Source organism: Macaca mulatta, chromosome 5 (genome assembly GCF_049350105.2).
Source record: "Macaca mulatta isolate MMU2019108-1 chromosome 5, T2T-MMU8v2.0, whole genome shotgun sequence".
NCBI classification, from domain to species: domain Eukaryota; kingdom Metazoa; phylum Chordata; class Mammalia; order Primates; family Cercopithecidae; genus Macaca; species Macaca mulatta.
This window is the reverse complement of record NC_133410.1, coordinates 134,442,888-134,468,366: the sequence shown is the minus strand read 5'-3', so window position 1 is coordinate 134,468,366 and position 25,479 is coordinate 134,442,888. Positions and strand designations below refer to the sequence as shown.

Genomic DNA, 25,479 nt, shown 5'->3' with positions numbered 1-25,479 from the left:
CTGTAGCCAATGAGGAACTAAGTGGGGTATATTTATTACCTCATAATATAAAGGACTGATAGAAAAGTGATAAAAGGATAATAAACCACTTAAGGACAAAAATCTTCCACATGTCAGGATATAAAAATTCTTGAGAAATTATAAATAAACAGAAAATATAAATAAAAAGGAAAATATTAAAGCAATGATAAAAGTGTAAGAAGATATTAAGGTAGCAGAGCAGCTTCTGCCATTGACCGCCAGTGGATGAAAGAAAAATTCCTCAATATCAACAATTTGAAAATAGAAATTGCTCAGGAGTTAAATGAAGCAGACATAGCTCTCAGAACCTGGAAACTGCTACCAGGACTTCAAAATGAAGATACAACTTCTGCAGACTATTTCACAATCATGGCTCAGAAGTTTCAGGGGTAGCTTCAAAAGAACAGACAACAGATCGAATAACTAGCGCAAGAACCTTCTTGCCACTCAAGCAATTAGTTCTCGTATAACCCTGCAAGATTTATCAAGAGCTGCACAGAAAATATATGAACATTTGTAGCTTTGGCTGTGCGACCTTGGTCCATTATTAAACAGGTAAAGGTATTCAAAGAACAATGTCTTCAGCACAGAAAAATGTTGGGAAATGCTATAAATGTGTTTGAAGCCAGAAAACAGAAGCCAAGAGGTGGCAGAATGCACGCAGTTATGACCAGACCCACCCTTTTCAGCAACATGCAAATGAAGCCGCCTTCACCCCAACACTTAGCAGCCTCAGCTGGTAGCAGGGTTTCAGCTGTTTCTAGGGCTTAGTTTGGTACACATTCCACTCAGTTATTGGCAGAAAAAGTACCAGCAAGTCCACATTTGGATTTGGAAAAATAAATAAACCTTCAGAAATCTTAGTGCAAGCTTGGCAGTTCAAATAACATCTGCACTTAACTTCAGCAGTTCTGGCATCACAGTACCCGTTGGTTGGACATACAGTATGTCTAATCCTGTCTCTGCAGGTTTTGGAACAGGAGGGCAGCTCTTTCAGTTGAAGAAACCTCCAAGTGGAAACAAAAGAAGAAAAATGGTAAATATATGAGTTGATGTATTATGAGAATACGTTGTAACTGTTTGTTCTGCAAATCTGTTTTTCTTCTTTTTTTTTTCTTTTTTTTTTTGAGAAGTCTCGCTGGATCGCCCAGGCTGGAGTGCAGGGGCGCAATCTTGGCTCACTTCAAGCTCCGCTTCCTGGGTTCAAGCCATTCTCCTGCCTCAGCCTCTTGAGTAGCTGGGTAGCTGGGACTACTGGCGCCCGCCACCACGCCTGGCTTTTTATTTTTATTTTTATTTTTATTTTTTTTTGTATTTTTAGTGGAGACGGGGTTTCACCATGTTAGCCAAGATGGTCTCAATCTTCTGAACTCGTGATCCGCCTGCCTGGGCCTCCCAAAGTGCTGGTATTACAGGCGTGAGCCACCGCGCCTGGCCTGAATCTGCTTTTCTAAAGTGACACAGTAATTAAATTACATCCCAGAAAATTTATAAAGTTTTGATATTTTTCCTTACTCTAGAATTTAAACTCTATTCACATTCGCATGCTAAACAACATTTTTCTTGTGAATATAAAACGTAGTTGTGTATTTTTCATTTTGCAAAATAAATTCTAATAACATCTCTGACCAGTAAAACCTATTTTTAACCTAGTGATAATAGCTGTGTTTTTGTTCACAAAAGTGACACTGCTACATAAATACATGCATATTTGTTTCTTGTACAGATGAAATGACCTCTAGTGTTTATAATAGAATCAATTTGTTCTTTAATATAAAGACCTCTTGAACTACACTAATGGACATCTTTCGTACAGAATAATATCCGCATTTATGCAGGCATATAAAATATATATTTATAAAACACTTTCTACAACCTATTTTCCTCTCCTGAGGGTACTTCATTTTTTTTACATTTTGAAATTTAAATCTTCGGTGCACGTAGAATGATGAACTAGAGCTACCAAGTCATAGAAGTTGTTTGCTTAAAATGTGTTGAAATAGTTATTGGCCTAAATGTTCGGCTGACTCAGCTGCATTGCGTCTACTCTATTCCGCTTGTGTTTCCAGTTTGACCTGTGGCAGTCTATCCAAATGCTGTGAATCTTGTCAAATCAACTTTTTTATCCTGCATTGATCAACTTTAGAACATGTATATGAAGTAATTTATTTATTTATTACCATTTATGTTAAAAGCCAAAGGGCCTTTGGGGCCAATGTGCTTCCGCGCTTCAATTTGTCACGATATTCTACTACCACTACCCCAGATCCCTCTCCTATTACCATGAACATTTAGCATTGGTGTAGTTTAGAAAAGTCAAATATTTATATAGTTCAGAACACTATACTTTCTTATACTGAAGGTGAACTTTCAGGAGTATATCTGGTCTACTCAAATTAACTCAATGCAGTTAAAGAATGCACTACTTAGTGGAAATTTTACAAGCTCTTCCAATGCAGAGCTATTTCTTAACTGGTTATTGAGATTGACACCAAGGAGAATGGTTTATCTGTCTCTTAATAACTGAAATAGAATAGAGAAACAATTCATGTAAAAAAACTGTCTATTGTGCCAACTATAAAATTTTCCTAGTGTTACCAGTGATTAGAGAGCCAGATAATAATGTGCAGACACGTCAGGCTGCATCTGTGTAATATGCCTACAAAAAGCATTAATAAGAGGAGAGTGGCTGGAAAAGAGAGCCCTTTCAAAGAGAATGGTCTTACCTTTGATTTAAAAGAGAAGTAACTAAATCGATCTATTTACCTTTCAAGTTCAGTTTCCAGATGTAATTTCACCATAGAACGTCATTGAAAGTGGTTTAATTTTTTAACATAGGTTTCATATATAATATTTATCAAGTAAATACTTTCAATATCATTTTCTCTAAGGCCTTATTTTTCTAAGAGATATTGTGCATATTTATACATGTTTTACATTTCACATGCATAAAACATTAGCTGGTTGTTATTATAAAAGTGTGGTAAAATTCTGTTTTATTTTTCTGCTTAGAGCAATGATTGGATTTTTTAAATGAATTTTTTTATCTTGATGCATTAAAATAAGAAAAGATTTGTTTCTGAGCACTGAACTTTTTTTAAAAACAATGCTTCTCAATTATCACAACCCCCAAATCCAGATTCCAGAAAATCGCACCAAAAAAGTTTGAATTTGTGTTTTGTGAATTACTGTGAGAATTAAGTAAATTGTCACATCAACATTTTTTTACATTGGTAGGCATAAATCCAAATATATTTCCTGCCTTTTCATCTTCAGATAAGTTGGCATTTTGATGTGTCAAACCACTAGAAATCAATGTTTGTGAAGGAGTTTAAATGGGTTGTCATTGTCCTAATTGTCTTCACTTTGTCCAGAGTCTACTATTATGTGAACAATTAAATTTAGTATAATTGGTCTTTAAAAAATAAAACTGGTATATTTAGAGCAGACCTATTAAAGGATTTAAAAGTTATTGAGATAAATTGTGCTACCTCAACATGGCTTTAGTATCCTCACTTTCGGGTGATGTAGAACTCATCATAATGATCTATCTCAATGACCAAAGGACGTGTGGGGCTGAATACTTGAGCAATTCAATTTACCACAATATTCTACTACCAGCACCTCAGATCCCCTTACCATTACTATGAACTGTTAGCACTGCTGTACCACAGAAGAGTCAAAGAATTATATAGTTTAGAAAACTATACTTATCTCAAAGTGGTATATCATTTAACACAGAAGCACCTAATTTCCGTTACAAATTCTACAACCCTCAAGGGCTCTTGACATCTTCTGACATTCACTATGACATCTGTTCCAGAGGGTATTGCTCCATATTCCCTTGTGTCAAAATTTATATAACTTCTCCATATGGCTGATGAATTCAAAATCATCTGTGACAAAATGAGTATGGGTTATCAAGGGCTATCTCCCTCTCTTCCCCCTTTGGCAGATAACAACTTGCAAGGTTACAGAAAGCTGTAACAGGGTCTAGTTCTGCATAATCATGGTGAAGAAATTACCCAAAGCAACTTGGCCTCCCGATTCCTGCTGTCCAGAATAGTTCTCCCATTTCCATCTGAAGTCACTCTCAATATATGCAAAGTTTCACATTCAATTAGGAATGATCAAGGGAACCACAAAGCAGTGCCTAGCATACCCTCCTCTGCTAAATCCTAATAAAGACAGATAAAATGGGGTTTTCTCCTGCCAAAGCATCAGGACTCAGGTGCACAGATAGGTTTTGATTAGAGAAAGTAGAAGGACTTTGTAATTTATGTTACAAGGGAAATGGAGCAGAGTCTGACTGGAGACTAACTATGGAGAGCGGGGTCAGGGGTGAGTAAACCTGCTGAGTAAACAGGGAAATCATTGCTTCCCTACTCTATTTTCTCTGTAACCAGCCTTCTTATCTGTTCATTCATTCATTCCACAAAGGTTCATTTTTTATTATTTAAAAATTATCTTAATACGTGGATATCAGAGCAGTTGAATATGTCACTATAATTGTTCTGTCATTGGTAAATAATTTTTTAAAAATTTTATAACATTCACATTAATGTGTGTGAATCACTTGAAGATTTCATTTAGATACACATTGTGTTTTAGGTTAATATAGGGGACCTGAGTTTTCTTTCTTTTTTTTTTTTTTTTTTTTTTTTTTGCGGGGGGATAGAGTCTCGCTCTGTTGCCCAGGCTGGAGTGCAGTGATGTGATCTTGGCTCACTGAAACGTCTCCCAGGTTCAAGCGATTCTCCTGCCTCAGCCTCCCCAGTAGCTGGGATTACAGCTGCCTGCCACCACACCCGCCTAATTTCTTTTTAGCATTTTTAGTAGCATATTTTCCTTTTTAAATCTATTTTCTGTTTATTTACAATTTCTCAAGAATTTCTATTCTTGAGAAAAAAGGAAGATTTTTGTCCTTAACTGCTTTGTTATGCTTTTATCACTTTTCTATCAGTCTTTTTATATTATGAGGTAATAAATATATCCCATATAGTTCCTCATTGGCTACAATTGAAGTAGCTACAGCGGTTTTCAAAACTGTAGCAAAACTCAACATTATAAAGGAAGAGATAAGAACCATTTCAAACTGTGAGAGTAAAAGAGACGAAGTCTAGGGATTTTCACCAATTTGGGCGTAGTTTTCAAAACTCCGTCAGGGGAAATCGAGCCTCTTACCTGGAGGAATGAGAGACAGGTGGCAGGGTTTTGGAAAAGAGGCAACCCAACAGTTTCACATTTGCACTCACCTTCCGGAATCCTGGGCGAAGTCCCAGTTGAAACAGGAAAAGTTCCCTTATCCCCCTCGCAGGGCTTGTGGTGGGGTGTGGTTTGCTTCTTCGGTGCTCTGCTGCAGCAGCTCAAACCGCTAGGGGAGCATGCAGACGGGCAGGGCGTGGGGAGCGTGGGCTCTGGCCCCACCCCACGGCAGAGTCTAGAGTTGAGTGTTTACAGCTCCTGAAGCTCCAGTGGACATGTGTTACAGTGTGTGTCTTTCAGTTTAACAGTCCGCAGGCAGCTTGTGTTAATCAGCTCAATTAGATCCTCTGCCTTTATCGTAAGGACAGAGGGCTTTCTGTATCCCGAGGTTCTTGCCTTAGCCTACTGGAAAAAGTCGTATGGCATGTAGGCTTGGAGGATGGGTGCAAGGTATTGAATTGAGTGGTGGTAGTTCTCGGAGAGGTGGAAGGGGAGGCCAGAAGGGTGATGGAGTGAGAAGGTGGTCTTCTCCTGGGGTTGGGCCTCCGACCGCCCTTGGACGAGCTGCGCGTTGTCCCGCCATAGATGGCCTGCTGATGTGTTCTGCTGCTGCTGTATTCTTCTGCTGGTGTGTTCTTCTCGACATCCAGCCGCTTGTGTCTGTGCCCGCTAGGGTCTCGGGGTTTTTAGTCACAGGATGCAGGCGTTGCAGGCCAGGGTGGTCTTAGATGTTACAACAGTTGGGCATGAAAACAGGAGTGCCTATCCTCACCTAGGTCCATGGGCCCAGTCCTGAGGGTGGAGCCCTCGCCAGGGAACCTGACTTTCTCTACCCAGCATTTCCCTGCCCCCATCCTGTATCACAACTAGGTATGTCTCTGAGGATGTTTCCAGAAAGAAATACCATTTAAATCTGTAGACTGAGTAAAGAAGATCTGCCCTCACCAACGTGAACAGCCATCATCCAGTCCACTGAGGGTCGGAATAGAACAAAAAAGCAGAGGAAGGATGAATTATCTTTCTCTCTTCTTGAGCTCAGACATCGATCTTCTGCATTCAGACACCGATGCATGTGCTTCTCAGGCCTTCTGTCTCCAGGTTTTAGACCAGCATCCCCTTCCTCCAAATTTCTCATGCCTTCAGACTCAGGTGGAATTATGCCACTGGCTTCCCTGCTTCTCCAGCTTGCCAATGGCATATCCTGGGACTTCTCAATTCTCATATGTGTCACTTCCCATAATAAGTATCTTCTTAGATATCTACTTGCATCCGACTGTTTTTCTTCCCTCTGGAAAACCCTAACAAATACAGATAGCAAACAAACACATGAAACAATCTTCAACATCATCAGTCAAATGCAAATGAAAGCCACCACGAAATATAACTATACAATTATCAGAATGATTTAAATAAAAAATAGTGGCCAGGCACAGTGGCTCACGCCTGTAATCTTAGCACTTTGGGAGGCAGACACAGGTGGATTACAAGGTCAGGAGTTCAAGACCAGCCTGGCCAACATGATGAAACCCCGCCTCTACTAAAAACACAAAAATTAGCCAGGCATGGTGGTGCACGCCTATAATCCCAGCTACTCGGGAGGCTGAGAGAGGAGAATTTCTGGAATCCGGAAGACAGAGGTTTCAGTGAGCTGAGATTGTGCCACTACACTCCAGCCTGGGCAACAGAGCGAGACTCCGCCTCAAAAACAAAAAAGTGATAATTCCAAATTCTGTCAATGGTACAGACAAAATGGCTCACTCACACATTGCTGATGGAAATAAAGAATGATACAGCTACTTTGGAAAACAATTTGACACTTTCTTATAAAACTAAACAAGCAGCTACCATGCAACTTGCGTGTACACTTGAGATTGGTTCCTAAAAACATGAAAACTTATTTTCACAGAAAAATTCGTCCATGAATGCTAAGGAGTTTTATTTATAAGTGCTCTAAACTAGAAACAACCTGGTTTTTCTTTGACAAGTGAATGGTTAACAAACTGTGACATATCCATACCATGGAATATTACTCAGCAATAAAAAAAAAAATGAACTATTCACACATAAAACAGTTTGGATGAATTTCTAGGCTATTGTGATGAGTGAAAAAAGCCAATCTCGAAAGGCTGTATACTGTATAATTCCATTTATGTAACATTATTAGTATAACAACATTTAAAAATAGAGACCAGACTAGTGGTTGCCAGTGGTTAGGACACTGATGAGAGGGGAAGGAGGTAGAAGCAGCTATCAAAGAGATCCTTTTGGTGACAAAACTGTTCTGTATGTTGTTTGTATCAATGTCAATATACTGGATGAGATATTATGCTATAGTCACCAAGATGTTACCTTTTAAGAAAGCTGATTAAAAAGTATGCGTGGTCTTTCTGTATTATTTTTTCATAACTGCATAAGAATCTACAATTAATTCAAAATAAAATACATAATTTAAGAAAATATCTTGACCTTTACTTTTCCACTAATTATTTTATTCTATGGCAAAAAACAGATCATTTTTAACATAGATGTATCCAAATGACATGGCTTCATCCAACATTGTGGCATATATACATATTTTCTTCAGGATTGTTAACAACATATGTATTGATTTAGCCTGAGAACACAAACGTGTGTAAGGTGTACCTTTTAAACTATTTTTAAGGGGAAAAATCCCTCCAAAATAGTATCTACAGGTTATCTTAAGACAGAATGACCAAAGCTTCACAACTAAGCAAACAATAACTATAAACTGTTAACAGCTGCCCTCTTCTTTACATCTCCATAAATGGGCAATAGCAAACAGGTTATCTGAACATATGCTATTTTCTTTTGGTTTCTCAGAATAATGTCTTCTTTTCTGAACTATTACCTTCTAGTTGTAGATTTTTCCCCTAAATTTAAATAAATCATACCCCCTGTGCTCCACCTGCTACTGATTTTTCAACTGGGGTCACATGATACATCTTTATAGTTAACTAATGATTCTGAGTCATTTCTGCCCCTGCTGTGTCATAGTTGCATCTAAAAGCCAGAGTTCACATAAAATTATTAATGTCCTTTATTATATAGCAAGATAAAACTTCTATTAAACAACAAAAAGAGGCAAGTTTTGTGGGGTTTTTTGTAATTTTATTTTTAATTTTATGTTTATAAAATTACTCTAGCAGCATTTTATGGGATCCTTCAAGAAGGGACAGATGCTGAAACCCACTTAATAGATATTAACCCACTGGTTGGATGTTAACGTCATTGAAATTGTTAAGGAAAGAGGAATATTCTATCTTCTTTATTTTGACTATGCTTAGGGAATCTAACATTAAGTAATGTTTATTTAACATTTGTCGTCCAAACAGATAATTCTACAAAATCTATTACATTAAATGGATCACTTAACTTGCATTGGAGTTTACAAAGAGCAATCATGCGTTTACTTATTAATATCACTGTCAGGAATGAAATCAGTATTAGAGTGCTCAACCTGTATACATAAAGAAATATTCATGTTTTCTGAAAAGGTGTTATGATATTACCACTATGCTTATTCCTAATTGTCACATTACATATTGAAACTGTAGTTTATGTATATTTTATTTCAGATTTAAAAATTTGAAACATTACAGTGTGATACATTATAATTTTGTTGGAGCTTTTCCCAAAGAGGGCTTCCTGAACGTTAATGTGTCCTATATATTTAACATTTTCTGAGATTTTAATTATGCATAGTTGATATTACTTATAATATTCATTTTATAAAACTCATATTGCAAAGCAACATATTAAATGCTATTAAAATGCTGCAAGAAAAGTATAAAAAATTGTAAACACACTTCTGTAGCTGATTTGATTGTAATTTTTATTTCCATATTTTGTTTTAAGTCTCAGAGGACTCTCTTTGGAGGTCTTCCTTCTCCTATGGAATTCTCTTCAGAAACTTTTCACAGAGTAATCAAATTTTTATTTTTACACCAAGGAAGGACTAAGAAAGGCAATATTCAACTCAGAAATTTTGTATGTGTGTGCAAGAGTATGTGTGTGTGTATGCTCCCCGTTCATCAAAAAGTTATTTATAAGACCTTTTTTCCTTACCACCCACATGTCTTCAGCAAGTCCCAAACTCTGCCTTGACAGTAAAACTATTTGATTTACAGAGAAATCTCATACTTCTTCCAATACCACCCTGATTCAAGCTATTATTATTTCCCAGATTTTTGAAAAAGCCACCTAACTCATCCCAATGTTTTTTTACTCTCCAAAAAGTGGCTAGAACATGAAAGGAGAAGAATCATCAGATTTTTCTGTTTAAAACTGTCTAATAGTTTCCAGTTACATTTAGAATGAAATTTATACTTTACACAATGGTCAACAAGACTCTATAAGACCTCAACCCTGAACCCACCATCTTTCAGGTATTACCTCCTGTTCCTCTGCCTCTCATTTAAGATACAAACTGAACTTTGTGTCATTACTCAAACATTACAAGTTTTGTTTTGTTTTTTTTTTTTCATCTCAGATATCGTACTTGTTATTCCCTCTGCCTGGAACATTTTTCCTTCAATATTTACATGGTTAGTTGCTTTCTTCTAAACACTTAACTGTCTGTTCAAAGTATATTTTCAGAAAGACATTGAATTATATACCAGATATTAATATATTATTTAAAATGTTCCTCAATTTCTGGTCATTTTCGTTTTTTCTTTCTTTTTTTTTTTTTTTTAAAAAAGGATTAATTTTATTTGTTTATTTCACATTTTATCTATTTTTTATTATCATATAAATGTATATATGTTTATGAGGTTCAATGTGCTATTTTGTTACATGCATACATTGTAGAATAATCAAATCAGGTTAATTAACATAATGTCACCTCATTGTGCATCACTTCTTTGCAGTGAGAACATTTAAAATCTCCTCTGTTAGCCATTCTGAAATACACAATACATTATTATTAACTGTAGTCATCATGTAGTACAATAGATACCAACATTTATTCTTCCTGTCTGATAGAAATTTTGTGCCCTTTGACCCAATGTCTCCCCTTTTTCCATTTACCTGCCCCCAGCCTCTAATAACCATCATTCTACTTTCTAATTCTACTTTCTAATTCTACAAGTTTGAGTTTTTTAGATTCCTCACATAAATGAGATAATGTGGAATTTGTCTTTCTGTTCTAAGTTTATTTTACTTAACATAATGTCCTCTAGATGCATCCACATTGTCACAAATTATAGAATTTCATGACTGTTAAGACCGAATAATACTCCACTGGAGATATATATATATATCTATCTCTCTCTACATATATATTTTTCTTTATATATAAAAATATGTATCTATATATTATATATACAATATACAAATATAAATATATCTCTATACATTTTTTCTTATATATTATATGTAAATATAACTATGCATATCTCCCTCTCTCTATATATTTTCTTTATATATAAATATATATATCTATATATAGAAAGATAATTATAGATATATAGAGAGATATCTATATATATAGAGATATGTGGAAAGGGATATATAGACAGATGTATATATCTTTACATATAAAGAGATATATAGATATCTATATATCTCTAGCTCTATAGATATATATCTATACATTATCTCTCTATATAGATATATCTCTATATATCTATGTATCTCTACATAGATATATCTGTCTATATATATCTACATGTATCTCTCTAAATATCTATATATCTCTCTATATCTATCTATACATACATCTCTATATCTCTATATCTATATATATCTCTTTATATCTCTATATAGATATCTATATACCTCTCTATATCTCTCTCTATATAGCTATACATCTCTCCCTATATATATCTCTTCGTATCTATATATCTGTCCCTATCTCTCTCTCTCTATATATATAGGTATATATGTAGAGAAATATAGAGATATATATATCTCTATATATAGCGATATATAAATATGTCTATATATAGCTCTCTCTATATAGAGAGAGATAGATAGATACAGATACGTATATATTCAATTTTTAAATTAATTCATTCATTAATGGGCACTTATTTCCTCATCCTGGCTAATCTGAATAATACTACAATGAACATGGAAGTAAAGACATCCATTTGACATACAGATGTCAATTCCTTTGAATGCATACCCAAAAGTGAGATTGCTAGTGTATTAGTTTGTTCTCGCATCCCTATGGAGAAATACCTGACATTGAGTAATTTATAAAGAAAAGAGGTTTACCTGGCTCACAGTTCTGCAGGCTGTATAGGAAGCATGATGCTAGTGACAGGTGAATCTGTCTGGGCTTCTGGGTCGGGTAAGGAGTTGGAGAACTTTCTGTCTAGCTGAAGGATTGTAAATGCACCAATCAGCACTCTGTAAAAATGGACCAATCAGCACTCTGTAAAATGGACTCATCAGCAGGACGTGGATGGAGCCAAATAACAGAATAAACGCTGGCCAGGGGAGCCAGCAGCAGCAATCTGCTCGGGTCACCTTCCACACTGTGGAAGCTTTGTTTTTTCGCTCTTCACAATAAATCTTGCTCCTGCTCACTCTTTGGGTTCGCACTGCCTTTATGAGCTGTAACACTCACCGCCAAGGTCTGTGGCTTCACTCCTGAAGTCAGCAAGACCATGAACCCACCAGAAGGAAGAAACTCCAGACACATCTGAACATCTGAAGGAACAAACTCCAGACTCACCATCTTTGATAACTGCAACACTCATCGCCAGGGTCCACAGCTTCATTCTTGAAGTCAGCGAGACCAAGAACCCACCAGAAGGAATAAATTCCAGACACACTAGCATCTGCTCAGCTCCTTGGAAGGCCTTAGGAAACTTACAATCACGGTGGAAGTCAAAGGGGGAGCAGGTATGTTATATGCCTGAGCATGAGCAAGGAGGAGACTGAGATGCAACCCACTTTTAAACAACCAGATCTCCTGAGAATAACTCCCTATCACGAGAACAGCACCAATGGGGATGGTGCTAGACCATTTATGAGAAATCCACCCTGATAATCACATCACCTCCCACCAGGACCCACCTCCAACACTGGGGAGTACAATTCAACATGATATTTTGTGAGGACACAGATCCAAACGATATCAACTGTATTGTATGGCAATTCTGTTTTTAGTTTTTTGGGGTGATGCTCGTCTCATAACATAAGTTTGGAAGTATTTCCCCATCTTCAATTTTTTGAAAGAGTTTGAGAAGGACTGATACTGGTTTTTTGTTAAGTGTTTAATAAAATTCAGCTATGAAGCCATCTGTTCCTGGGCTTTTCTTTGATGTGAGACTTTTTATTACTTATTCAATAGCTTCCTTGTTACTGGTCTGTTCAGGTTTCCTGTTTCTTCATGATTCAGTGCTGGTGGGTTATTTGTTTTTAGAAATGTATTCTTTTTTTAGCTTGTTCAATTTTTGGCATATACCTTTTTTTAGTACTCTCTTATGATTCTTTTTATTTTGTGTTATCAGTTGTAATGTCTTCTCTTTCATTTTGTACTTTATTTATCTGAGTCTTCACTCTCTTTCTCTTAGTCTAGCTAAGGGTTTGTCAATTTTGTTTGTCTCTTAAAAAAAACAACTCATAGTTTTGCTGACTTTTAAATTGTGTTTTGGTCTAAATTTCCTTTAATTTTGCTCTGATCTTTATTACTTCGTTCTTTCCTCTATGAGCTAAGTTGGTTCCTTTTTTTCTAGTTTCTTGAGTTGTAACATTAGATTGTTTACTGGGGACTTTTTCTTATTTACTGATTTAAGCAATCATTTTTTATAAACTTCCCATTTGTAATTGTTTTTGCTACATCCATAATTTTTGATTTGTTGAATTTTTGTTTTATATTTTTCTCATGACATTTTCCTTTCTCTTTTAATTTCTTCTTTGACTCCATAGTTAATCAGAAGCATATACTTTAATTTCTACATATTTGTTAATTTTTCATGATTCTTCCTGTTACTGAGTTCTAATGTCATACCATAGTGGTCATAAAATATACTTGATTTGATTTCAATCTTAAACTTATTAATTTTTTGTGGTCTACATATGATATACCCTAGAGAATATTCCATATGCACTTGGGAAGAATGTGTATTCTGTTGCTGTTGGGTGGAGTTTCTGTACATGTCTGTTAGTTCTGCTTGGTCTAAAGTATAGTTCAAGTCTTTACTTTTTAATCTACTTTCTTATCACCTTTATCCAAGAGGCTAAAATCTCAGAACAATATGGACCTTGCTTATGTTTTCCACCACTGTATTCCAGAACCCAGAATATTAGCTAGTATATATTAGATGTTCAATAAATGTTTTTAAGTTACTGAATCAATCATAATAGGGATGATGAAAAGGGGTAAATAATGCTTCTCATAGAAAGTGATTTTATGTTATTTTGCCAAGGAGATGAGATTGATGCAATGACTGAATTTAAGGTAGCTTTGATATTTCTAAGCCTACCAACCTTATGTAATAGTTTAACCTGTAAAAATCCCAGTTTTGTTAACTATACAAGTGAAATGTTATACCTTCTTAAAAGTTAGACTACTGTAAGAGATTTGCTTTAAAAACTAGTTATCCAATAGATGTTGTTTTAGCCCTGAAATAGAAAAGTGTTGGGTTCAGCAAGGATTTTAATGTGATGTTGACAGGATGAGACACAAGTAGATTTATATTTCAGAAAAAAAGAATGATGATAGAATAAATGCCTGGATAGAGTCAGAATTGTGACACTTATAATAGATCCTGGGTAAACATTTTAGCTACTCTCTGTTGACAAAGGGTTGGAGCTAATAATAGAACTACACATTGGTATATCACACTGTTACAGGTGCATGTACGTATGTATCATTGCATTTTTGTACCATCTAGTAAATTACATGCATTGGTTCAGAAATAATAAAATAATCACTTTCATATATGTCTATTTTTTTTTTTTAGGAATCATTAAAGAAATCTCCCTGAAACTCAGTCGACCCAAAGGATAATTGTAGCTAACAAATGAACAACTTTTTTTTCACAGAATCATGCCTGAAAGCCATCTATATCTGGTTAGATGTATCTTTGTCATACATTACTTATGTCAATCTAAATTGTGACATCCCTCTACTAATTAATTTCCTGTACCTCTTTCCTTGAGATGCCCTATTCACTTGGAGAAGAAAGCCAGGTTATTGCTGGAATTCTAACCCAGTGCTCTTCTCTTTAAAGGTGTACTAGGATTTCAAGTAAAATGATACTCTAAGCAAGGAAATTATTTTAACTACTCTCTAAACTGGAGTAACAGAATAAGATATTTTATTTTAAAATAATATTAACACAGAAAATGTGTTGTGTTCATATGTACCAGGTGGTATGCTTAAATACAACTTATTTTATTTAGTCGTCACGAAATCTCCATGCATTGGGTACTGTTACTGTGCTCACTTTCACTGATCAAAAAACTGAGACATAACTTGTTCATACTTACCCTAAACCGTGTCCAGAGCCAGGTTTTGAACTGAGAGTTAACAAACTTCGTAGTTTGACCTTATTGAAGTCTATGACAAATTCAGCTACTGCCAAGCTAACTGTTAGAACTCCTGGATTTATTGTCGATTGTCCCTGGTACTATGTCTGCTGCACCTACTTCTAACCTCTTGTTTTAAGTGGGAGGGAATGGACAAACAAGGTGAATAAAATGCACACAGCTGGACTGTGTAAAAGTGAATGCTGGCCGGACGCGGTGGCTCACGCCTGTAATGCCAGCACTTTGGGAGGCAGAGGAGGGAGGATCACGATCACGAGGTCAGGAGATCAAGACCATCCTGGATGACACGGTGAAACCCCGTCTCTACCAAAAATTACAAAAAATTAGTCAGGCATGGTGGCATGCGCCTGTGGTCCCAGCTACTTGGGAGGCTGAGGCAGGAGAATGGCTTGAACCCAGGAGGCGGAGGTTGCAGTGAGCTGAGATCACACCACTGCACTCCAGCTTGGGCAACAGAGTGAGACTCCATCTCAAAAAGAAAAAAAAAAAAAAAGTAAATGCTGATAATGTTCTGACTTCCCTCAATCTTAACCAGCAGTAGTCAATTTTAATAAATCAGCTAGTTTATTTTCAATTTTGTATCATACTTTATTATCATTTGATAAAGTTTTTAAAAAAAATTTCTGTTCTGACATTCACAGTAATTCACCTTAATTCTTCTAAAAGAAAGTTGGTTGAGATACTCACTCTGAGACCTCTGTTGCAAAACAGCAAAAGAATTTTATATCATCACAGGCTGCCACCTCAAAGAGGAGACAATTCAGAGGCAGTTTTTAGAAAAATATGTGAGAAAAAGAGACCTGTTTAGGAACAGGCAGCAACAGAAGTGGGGGAAAAATTGCTTCAGGAAAAATTAAAAATCCTGACTTGGAATTCCTTTTAAAATTTGAGATAAAAATGTTGCTTCTGCTAGGCTATTTTTAGAGACTGGAATCTTCATTGTTAAATAGGACTAAGTATTTAAAACCATGCCTCATTTCAAATTCAGTTTGCTCATCTATATATTTAACTTACTCACTCTACATTTATATGTTAGAAATTGACCATATGAGTCCATTGCCTCTTTCACATGACAGCCCTATGAACAACTGAAAATTGCTGTCTCCACTTATTCTTCAATAATGGCCTTTTTCTTTACTAGGGCTTTTTCAAATTCAAAACAAATTATGTTAGTTGGAGTTCTGCTTCAATTGTTGTTAACAGTGTCTTTTTTACAAGCAACTGAAAATAAACTAAGAGTACAAATGAGTCAAAGTATATCAAATATCCAATAAAAGAAAGATTGTAACTTTCTCTAATTACTTGTTTCTTATTGCTGTATATTTTTATTTACAGTTTTCACAGTGAATTAAATTCTAGTACTATTACATTTCTGTAAATGGACCCTGATGTGGTATTTTCACATTGATCCTCAGTTCTTTAACTCCAAGCTCGTATCATAAACACAGTCACAATTTTATAAATGTGAATGCAGCAGTAAGCCAACTGCAGACATAAACAGGGAAAGTCAAAGGAGAAGGAAGAATTACTCTTTAAGAAGTTTGATATATACTTTAATTACTTCCCAAAAGGGTACGATCACTAAGTTTACCCTTACCTTCCTTGTATATCATGTGGGTTCTTGTTCTCCATCCTGTTTTCCCAAACCTTTTTAAAATCCCAGAGTGACTTTTAGAAAAAGGTCAGTATTCTTCATATGACCTGCAAGATTCCAGGTGGACTTCCAAATTCTGTGTAGTCTGACCTCTGCGATGTGCAAACCTCGATTTCATTCAACACTTTCTCTGCCTCTCAGCAATCTGATCACACTGGCCTTTTTTCAGGCCATTTACTGAATTAGGTTTCTTCCCAACATAGCAAGTGCCACAGCAGGTTCTAAGTTCTACACTTGGAACAATCATTCCTGGATCCTCATCCTTTTTGATTTAGAAGACAACTTCCCATCTTTTAGATCTTAATCTAATCTAATCTGGCATTTCTTCCAGGAAGTTCTCCAAGATTATTATTTCCTGCGTAGTACAAAAGTATTTATTTGTGTGACTATGTGATTCCTATTTTCCTCTTCCATGAGACCTAAACTCCATCAAGACAAGGACATAGTCTGTTTCACTGGCCATTTTTCTCCCCAGCATACAAACCTTGCTTGATTCCTAATAGGTACTCAATAAATATTTCTTGGAAGAATAAAGGAATAAACAAGCTGGATATTATGAACCTTGTTTTCTGGTTCCACTGTAACTTGACCCTTGATTATTTTGATAATCACAATGACAGTGAATTGCCACATCTTTCATAGGAAAACAGAAACATGTCAGCAAGATGAGTTAGTATTCATGAAAATATCAGGAGACTGGGATAATTTCTGACAGGTGTGCTAAGCAAAAACTTAGATACTTTCCAGTGTTTTCTTCTTGTTGGCAATCTGTTATGTGCCATTTTACTTCTATAGAGTTAGCGGAGCCATGAAAAATAACTTTATTGATATGTACACACACGCACATATATGTCACATAAATAGTCAATGATGTAAATGCTTCAATACTATAAACCTCTAAATCAACTTCATCATTTACTTTTCCTTAGTCCTTAGTCCTTATCTCTTGCCAAAAAGAACCAGATATGTGTGGGATTGTGTATATGATACAAATGAATGGTAAGGGGAGTGAGGAAAATAGTAATAACCTACTCACTATGTATTAGGAACACTTCCAATTGTTTCTAGTGTTGTCTGTTTAATCCTCATGACTAACTTCTGATGTAAGATAAGCACAAACAAGAAAACTGACTTATGGAGAAATTAATAGATGTGTCCAAAGCCCACGGCTAGTTGTGGAGCAGCTAAGATCCAAGGGCTGGCATTTTAACTGGCTGATACTCTCTTCACTGTGAGAAAGAAATCATCTTCCCTCAAACACAACTGTCTACATTTACGTGAATTTGCTATAATCCAGGAGACTATTGTCCAAAGAACTTGAGTGTTCAATTTAGGAACTTCCCTGAAAACTGATCAGCTTTTCAGTAGACAACATTCACTGAGGTTTATGCCCTAAGACTGTCTGAACCTCTTGCCCCAAAACTTTCACCTTGCTGTTTTCACTGATCTTAAACTACTTAACTTATCCAATCCTACTCAAGCTCCTGCACTGAAAAATCCACCTTAAACCAAACTATTTACACTCTTTTAGAAAATGAATATTTCTCTAAATGCTTGCTCTTTGTATTATCCTGTTATTCTGGGTTCAAGAATAAGTGTATAGTTCATGATTTAATCACTACCATGTAGTCAAAGAAAAATAAACTTGGGGATGCATAATAGGTTGGTCCCTTGTCAGGTTGATATTCTCTTTTCTTTTTTTTTTTGTTAATAATTATCAGTCCTCCTGTTGGTATGCAGAGATGCTTCAGATTAAAAATATCACTATTTGCAGTTGTTTATGCCCTTGTTCTTAAATAGATGCATATATAATATTTTTAAACGTATTTGAGCACATTTGTCAGCTCAGAAAATGAAAATGCTAAATATAAATTTTGCTAATATTGCTTCATTTTTGTAACCTGCAAACAAACTTCTTTGCTTACAGTTAGATGTTGTTTAAAAGCTCAGTTCTAGATAAGTTTATGAATGGAAAGTGAAGTCATGTAGATTGGTAAAAATGATAGAACAATTTACAAAGAGCAAACATGGAGATTTCAGGGTGCAGTAACACAGAAATAGAAATTAGAATTATAAAATCTAGTTTGTCTTATTTATTCGGCTGTTCTTGCATTGCTATAAAAATCCGAGACTGCATAATTTATAAAGAAAACAGGATTAATTGGCTCTTGTTTCTGCAGGCTTTACAGGAAACACTGTACTGGCATCTGCTTGGCTTCTAGGGAGACTTCAGGAAGCTTACAATCATGGTGCAAAGTGAAGAGGGAGCAGGCACATTCCATGATGAAAGCAGAAGCAAGCGTGCGCGAGAGAGGGGCAGGGGTGCCACACACCTGTAAACCACCAGATCTCATGTGAACTCAGAGTGAGAGCTCACTTATCATCAAGGGGATAGCCCAAGCCATTCCTAAGGGATCCACCTTCGTGATCCAAATACCTTCCAACAGGTCCTGCCTCCAACAGTCAAGATGAGATTTGGCAGAGGCATACATTCAAACTACATCATCTTCTTACATACACCTTTTGTCTCTGTAACTCCATACCCTCTGTGTTGCATGCTGTTTTGTGACAACCAGGTAACCCTTTAAGAATAAAGAACTTATTTCCTAGTTGCTAGGAATGCTACCATGCAACCATCCTTAGCTGTCAGTCTCTTTGGGGATCAGTGAAGCTGAAAAAAAAAAAACAGCCTTCCTGCCTCTTTAGATGACTAATCATGGTGGGGAGATACATACAAGTCTAATGCCCCTGAGATCTGACCTCTGAGGGTGATGCCAGATCTGCATGATGTCTGCTGAGAGCTTCAGGGCATCAGCTTGCATATCAACTTCTCTGCTGATCTTCCTTCTCTCTCCTCCCTTCTACAGATGTGGATCCCAAGTATACTTCCGTCTTTTTTTGTTTTGTTTTTTTTTGTTTTTTGTTTTTTTTTAGATGGAGTCTCACTGTCTCCCAGGCTGGAGTGCAGTGGTGCAATCTTGGCACACTGCAACCTCCCTCTCCTGGGTTCAAGGTATTCTCCTGCCTCAGCTTCCCAAGTAGCTGGGATTACAGGCACATGCCACCATGCCCAGCTAATTTTTCTATGTTTACTAGAGATGAGGTTTCACCATGTTGGCCAGGCTGGTCTCAAACTCCTGACTTCAGGTGATGCACCCACCTCAGCCTCCCAAAGTGCTGGGATTACGGGTGTGAGCCACCGTGCCCAACCTGTACTTCTTAATAAATGCCATGCATACAAATCTTCATGTCAGAGTCCTGGGAAATTCCAATTTCGATTCCCTTAATTCCTCTACCTGTGAAATTGGGCTAAAAATAATATTACTTATTTAACAGGGTTTTATTCTTCAAATGATAAAGTAAAAATATTTTTGAAAGTGAAAATGTCATTGAAAATGAAAATTACGGCCATTTTTATAATTAGTTTTATCTAGGTGTTTTTTTCCTAAACCAACAGATCTCATAAAGCCTTACTCAATTTAATAGAAATCCAATAGTTATGTTAATGAAAAAATATATAGCTACCGTCACCTATGAATGACACTTCACATCAACATTTACGTGCCTATGTGAACACTCAAATATCCTTAGGGTGTGTAAAGTACAGTGTTTCCTCTACTAATGAGTTTGTTCTCAAAACACAGTGAGTATTTATTTTGCATCATTTTGCAGCACATAGGACATATCTTGCTATAGGCTATTTGACACAGTTTCAGCACCACGGAATTAAAATCACAGTTTTAAGGCAGAGCTAGCATGTGATCTTTGGAGAACTTTTATCCCCTTTGCTTTTTTAATAAACTGTCTGGGATGTAGCCCAAAACTCCCTAGCTAGGTTTGGTTGTCTGCCTCTTAAGCCAATTCAGTCCTTTCAGCAATGTTCCCTGGAGTCCTTTTCCTGATGCCTGCTGGGCTCTGGAGGATACGTATCAAGGAAAGAACACATTTGTGTGTGTGTATCCTCCTGGCTAACATATTCAACTTTAAAAATATACATCTCAGATCTCCAAGTAAATCATTTAGAAGGTCATCCTAAGAACTGGCTCTTCTGTAAGTGTTTGTGTTCAAGTTATGAGCTCTTTAAAACTTTAAAAATATATATGGTTCAATTAACCTCTATTTGTTGTTATGGTCATTAATTAATATCCATTCGCTTCCGCTTAATAACGAAGAAATGATAATGAAGAACTGAAAAATAAATATTCCTAGATCTTCAATTACTGCAAAATGAACCTTTAAAAGTTTAGATATATTTTGTGAAATTAAAGCCTGGCACTTAGGAGCATCTCTAAAATTGATTTTTGTAAAAAGTAGGCCTTCCAAAATCCAGACAATATCCCTGTTAGTGAGCTGCTCTCAGGTTAAAAACAAGCACACACAGATAAAAATACAATTTGAACATGAAAAAAAAAATGGAAAGATTCTGTTAAATGTTGTTTTAGATGAGCATATAGGCCATAAGAATGCACTGTTTTTCAGATACCAGGGCAGTGCTTCTGAACCACTATAGAAAGATTCTGCGCTCCCTCTTCCTCTCAGCTGTGAACCCTCATTCAAACCACGTGAGTATCTCTATATCTTTGGCACCTGCAGCAGCAACCAACACACCCATATTAGTCTGACTAAACTGTACCAGTCTATAGAAAAAAAACTTTATGAAAAACATGTTAAAAAGTAACGTTCTGTACTATGTTAAAAATATTATAGGGTTAAAATAAAATGATGTTCAATTAAGAACAATATTAAGATAAAGCATCAGTTTAAAATGTTAAACAAGTAAGAGTTGATAGGTAACCAGCCTATAGTCCATTGCTAGCTCTGGAAGACATGATTATAGTCGGATAAATTTGACAATAACAATATTAACAATATGCAATAACATATAATGATACTTTATTTTGTATGGATATATAATTATAATGAAGATATTACTATTTTGACAAAGGTTTTAAAGTATAAAAAGAGCTTTAAAATAGTTCATTTTGGTTTCCCTGCAATGAGCAGTGTCTCTATGACCAAATGGATAATTAGATTCCATGAGAAAAATAATTCAAGATGGACAAGACAATACTTGTTTAGGCCATATCAAATCTCCCAGTAATGCAGAGGTATTAAAATGGAGTAGGCATGAAGAGTTTACCAGCTGACGGCCTGCAGAGTGTGATCTGACTGGACAAATCTCAGCCTGATGATAGGGACAGAAGGCAGAGAAACTCTAGGCAGAAAAGGGCAGCTTCTCCAACAAAACCCCACCCTCAAGCTTGATACCACAGCCCAAAGTGAGAACGTACATCCCTGTTTTTCCATTCAAATGTTGCCTTTTCCAAAGCCACCCATGGTCCACCCCACTCCTCATCACCAGACTCAGCTGGCACAGAGTAGAAGCAGTGGGACACTGGAAACTACAGCTGGACATCGTAGGGAAGTGGCTTGATTTTAGAGGGAGAGCCTGATGGTGTAACTTTGGAGAAGAATCTGGCCAGAGACAGCTCGACTTCAGGTTAAGACTACCACCAGTCCCATACCCTTCCAGCTCCCCTTCCCACTGAGAGCCACTTTCATCAGCAACAAAATCCCCTATATTTACCGTCCTTCAATTCATTCATTCAACCTCATTTCTCCTGGGCACAAGACAAGAGCTCGGGTGCCACAAGTGCAGATGCAAAAGGCTATTCCATTGACCTGCCTAGGAAAAGGCAGAAGGTCCATTGAGCTGTTAACACTTAAGCCCCCCACAATGGCAGAGCTAAAAGATTACTGTAACACTCTCTCTGAGGCTTCAGAGATCATGGGCACCTCCCCTAGATGCTGCCGTGAGGCCAGCACAGAGTTGGTTCCTGCTGGTGCCCAAAAGTGCTTGCCCTAGTTTCTGCATCTGTTCACCCTTGCACTCTCTCCCATAGTGGGTGGAATGTAGTCGGTTCGAATGAGTGGAGTTCACTCTTACCGGCAAAGGAGTGGCCAGCTGATTCTGGCCTTCACACACTCCAGTTCCCACCTTGTTCATTCATGCACCACCTCCCACAAAGAGTTGAGTGCTACAGACTGAGTAAGCCAGGCACCCCTGTTGTAAGTCCCATGAGAGGGTCAGGGAAATAATCCTGCTTCACTGATACAGCAGGATTAAAGTGACTGACAAACTGATTAGGCATTTCCCAGAACAAGTTAGTCAGGAATCACACAGAAAATTTTGCTTCTCTTGTTTAAGATGGCAAGCTGTTTCTCAGATCCGAGCTGTAGAGTGTAAGAGAATTTTAGCTCAATGAAGTGACAAATTTTGGCACAGTTGACATCAAGAGAAACTTGAGAGAGAATTTTAAATTTTAAACAAATGCCTTGGATGATGAATGGTAAAGGATGTAAGTACTTACATTAAAAGCATTCTATAAAATATTGCAGAAACCCATTTTAATCACATTAATCAATTTGTCATTTTAGATGGCAGATTTAGGTGAAATTCAATTGTTATCTTTTCTTTCTGTAAGAGAAGCTGAGATTTGAATCTAGCATGAAACATGTGGAAAAACTGATTATGTAGCAGGGTAAATGCAAAACGGTGTGAAAGGAAAATAAATCTCAGGGCCTCAAAATCACTAAGCTAAGGGAAAGGTCAAGCTGGGAACTATGTCAGGCAAATCTGCCTCCCGTTTTATTCCTAAATAAGATAGCTACAAAGATAAAAAAGCTACATACTTCCCTTATAATTTACCCACAAGAAAATTCTTTGTTGGTCTGAAGATATGTACCCTAAAACAGTTTTTTTGAATTTCACCCCAGCAATGTAAACTGATAGCTTATCTTCACAGATGCCAAAATCTTCCGTCCCCTCACCTGAGAAAAATGCATATCTGATTTCTTCTTCTGCCCTACTGTTTATGTACAAATGCAGATTCACTGAGCCAAACTAAATTGTGTATTTAGTGAAAGGCTGATCAATGACTGAAAAGAAAATGCAAGCTTTTGTGTCTTATCTACCTATGACTTGGAAGCTCCCTGCAATCCCTTACAGCTTGCTCTTATACATTTTAAGGACACATGAGACTAGACATCAGTCAATATGTGTAAGATGTACATTCATGTCTCATGTCTCCCTAAAATGTATAATGGCAAGCTGTACCCTGATCACCTTGGGCACATATCACCAGAACCTCCTGAGGTCCTTAAGGTGGGTCCTCAACCTTGTCAAAATAAAGTGTCTCAGTTGATTGAGATCTGTCTCAGACACTTTCAGATTCACAAGGGTTAAAGATAATGAGATGACTTGCTCCTCTGCTTCTCTCACTAGGCTCTGTGACATCAATAAAGTCAAAATAATTGCCTGCATTCCCTTCTCCCCTCTCCCTGTGAAGGGTACATACAAGCAACTGCACCTCATTGGACTATTGAGTAATCACATGCCAGTGATTTGCCCACGTGCACATTCAATCAATTTTGTATGCCTTTTTCCTATTAATCTACCTTTTGTCAGTTCAAATTCAGTGAACCTTTGGAGGGAGAGAAACAGCTTCTCCTCTTTGACCCTATGCTAGTCAAGACTATATTAACTTTGAGGAGAAAAAGAGAGGGAACTTGATCAAGGAATGATCTACTGGACCCTTAAAATTACTAATAAATTTTAGTTTTTAACCCGTTTGGCCAATCAGTATTTTTATACTGTTGTTGAAACTGTATATGCTGTCCTAATTTACATAAGGTATGTTTCATCAAAAACAATAACAGAAAACTTAGACTGCATTTGTTATCTAAAGTAATCAGATTTGGTCTAATAGTTTACCAAAAAATATAATTTAAATCTCTGAAATGGTTTCACATTCAAACACTGAGTTATCCTTCTGTTTTGGGGGGAAAATGGTTATCTTGCGGATAAAAGCCATTCTTAGGAATTCAGTCACGAAATTCTGCTGTCAGAGGTCCTGAACAGTGAGAAATATATTTTAAGAATCTCCACAATGAATACCACTTGTGGGTTACTCTCATTTGCAGTGCCAGAAAGGAAGTAATTCCTTTCTTTCTCATTATGACAAGCCACACTCTACACTTCTCTAACAAATGACAGGTTAATGACAGAAAAGCATAACAAATTTGTTATGTGCCCACATGTGCACAGAAGTCATACGAAATACAAAATGTCAAAAAATAAACCGATGGTTGATGTTTAAATGCCCTCTTCATTGAGGAGAGGGGAGATGGAGGTGCAGGAGTAAATTATTTTCGGGGAAATGAATGAGCCCAAAGAACAGTTGCTGCCTGAGCCCAAGTTTCTCTGAGTTCTGGGGTGGATGACAGGAAGGTGAGGGACAGAACTTTGTTGTAAACGAAGATTGTCTTATTACCAGATGATGATTTCCAGGCAATCTCTTAGAGCTACCCTCAGAAGAAAAGATGATAGCACATGGTGAAAATGTCTCTGTAAGACCTTTAAAAGTGTCAGATTTTAGTCTCCTTTTCCTATGAGTTAATATTTCCTAGCTCTGGATAAAGAGGGACTCCAGAGAAAGCCTGTTTGCATCTACTATTTACTTCACTTCACTAATGTAGATTTCCTCTACAGATGTGAATCTCCATCACAGAAGATAGGTCTTCAGGGCTATTCTTGCAGTTGCAACCCTTCTGAATAGCCATCTCAAAATATACCAAAGAAGTATAGTTGAGGGGTGAAATATTCTGGTTATTTTCACCCTATTTTCCATTGTGATAACTGCAGAGAAAATTTGCATTAACTTTGGGCATCACCATACATATTGAGGTGTTTTTCTCTTTTTTATTTTATTTTATTTTATTTTATTTTTTTTGAGACAGAGTCTCACTCTGTCGCCCAGGCTGGAGTGCAGTGGCGCGATGTCGGCTCACTGCAAGCTCCGCTTTCCGGGTTCCCGCCATTCTCCTTCCTCAGCCTCCTGAGTAGCTGGGACTACAGGTGCCCACCACCATGCCCAGCTAATTTTTTGTATTTTTAGTAGAGACGGGGTTTCACCGTATTAGCCAGGATGGTCTCGATCACCTGACCAAGTCCTGATCCACCCGCCTCGGCCTCCCAAAGTGCTGGGATTACAAGTGTGAGTCACCGTGCC

At 36.9% G+C, this 25,479-nt stretch overlaps 1 long non-coding RNA gene across 1 annotated transcript in view; it reads left to right on the top strand.

Annotated features, from left to right (window-relative positions):
* Positions 1-896: 896 nt before the first annotated feature.
* LOC114678178 (uncharacterized) overlaps positions 897-25,479 on the top strand; it is a 36,902-nt gene continuing 12,319 nt past the window's right edge. Inside the window, exons 1-2 of the long non-coding RNA XR_003729451.2 lie at positions 897-1,057; positions 20,888-20,970. This is a non-coding gene — a long non-coding RNA (uncharacterized LOC114678178). The remainder of the gene's footprint in view (positions 1,058-20,887; positions 20,971-25,479) is intronic.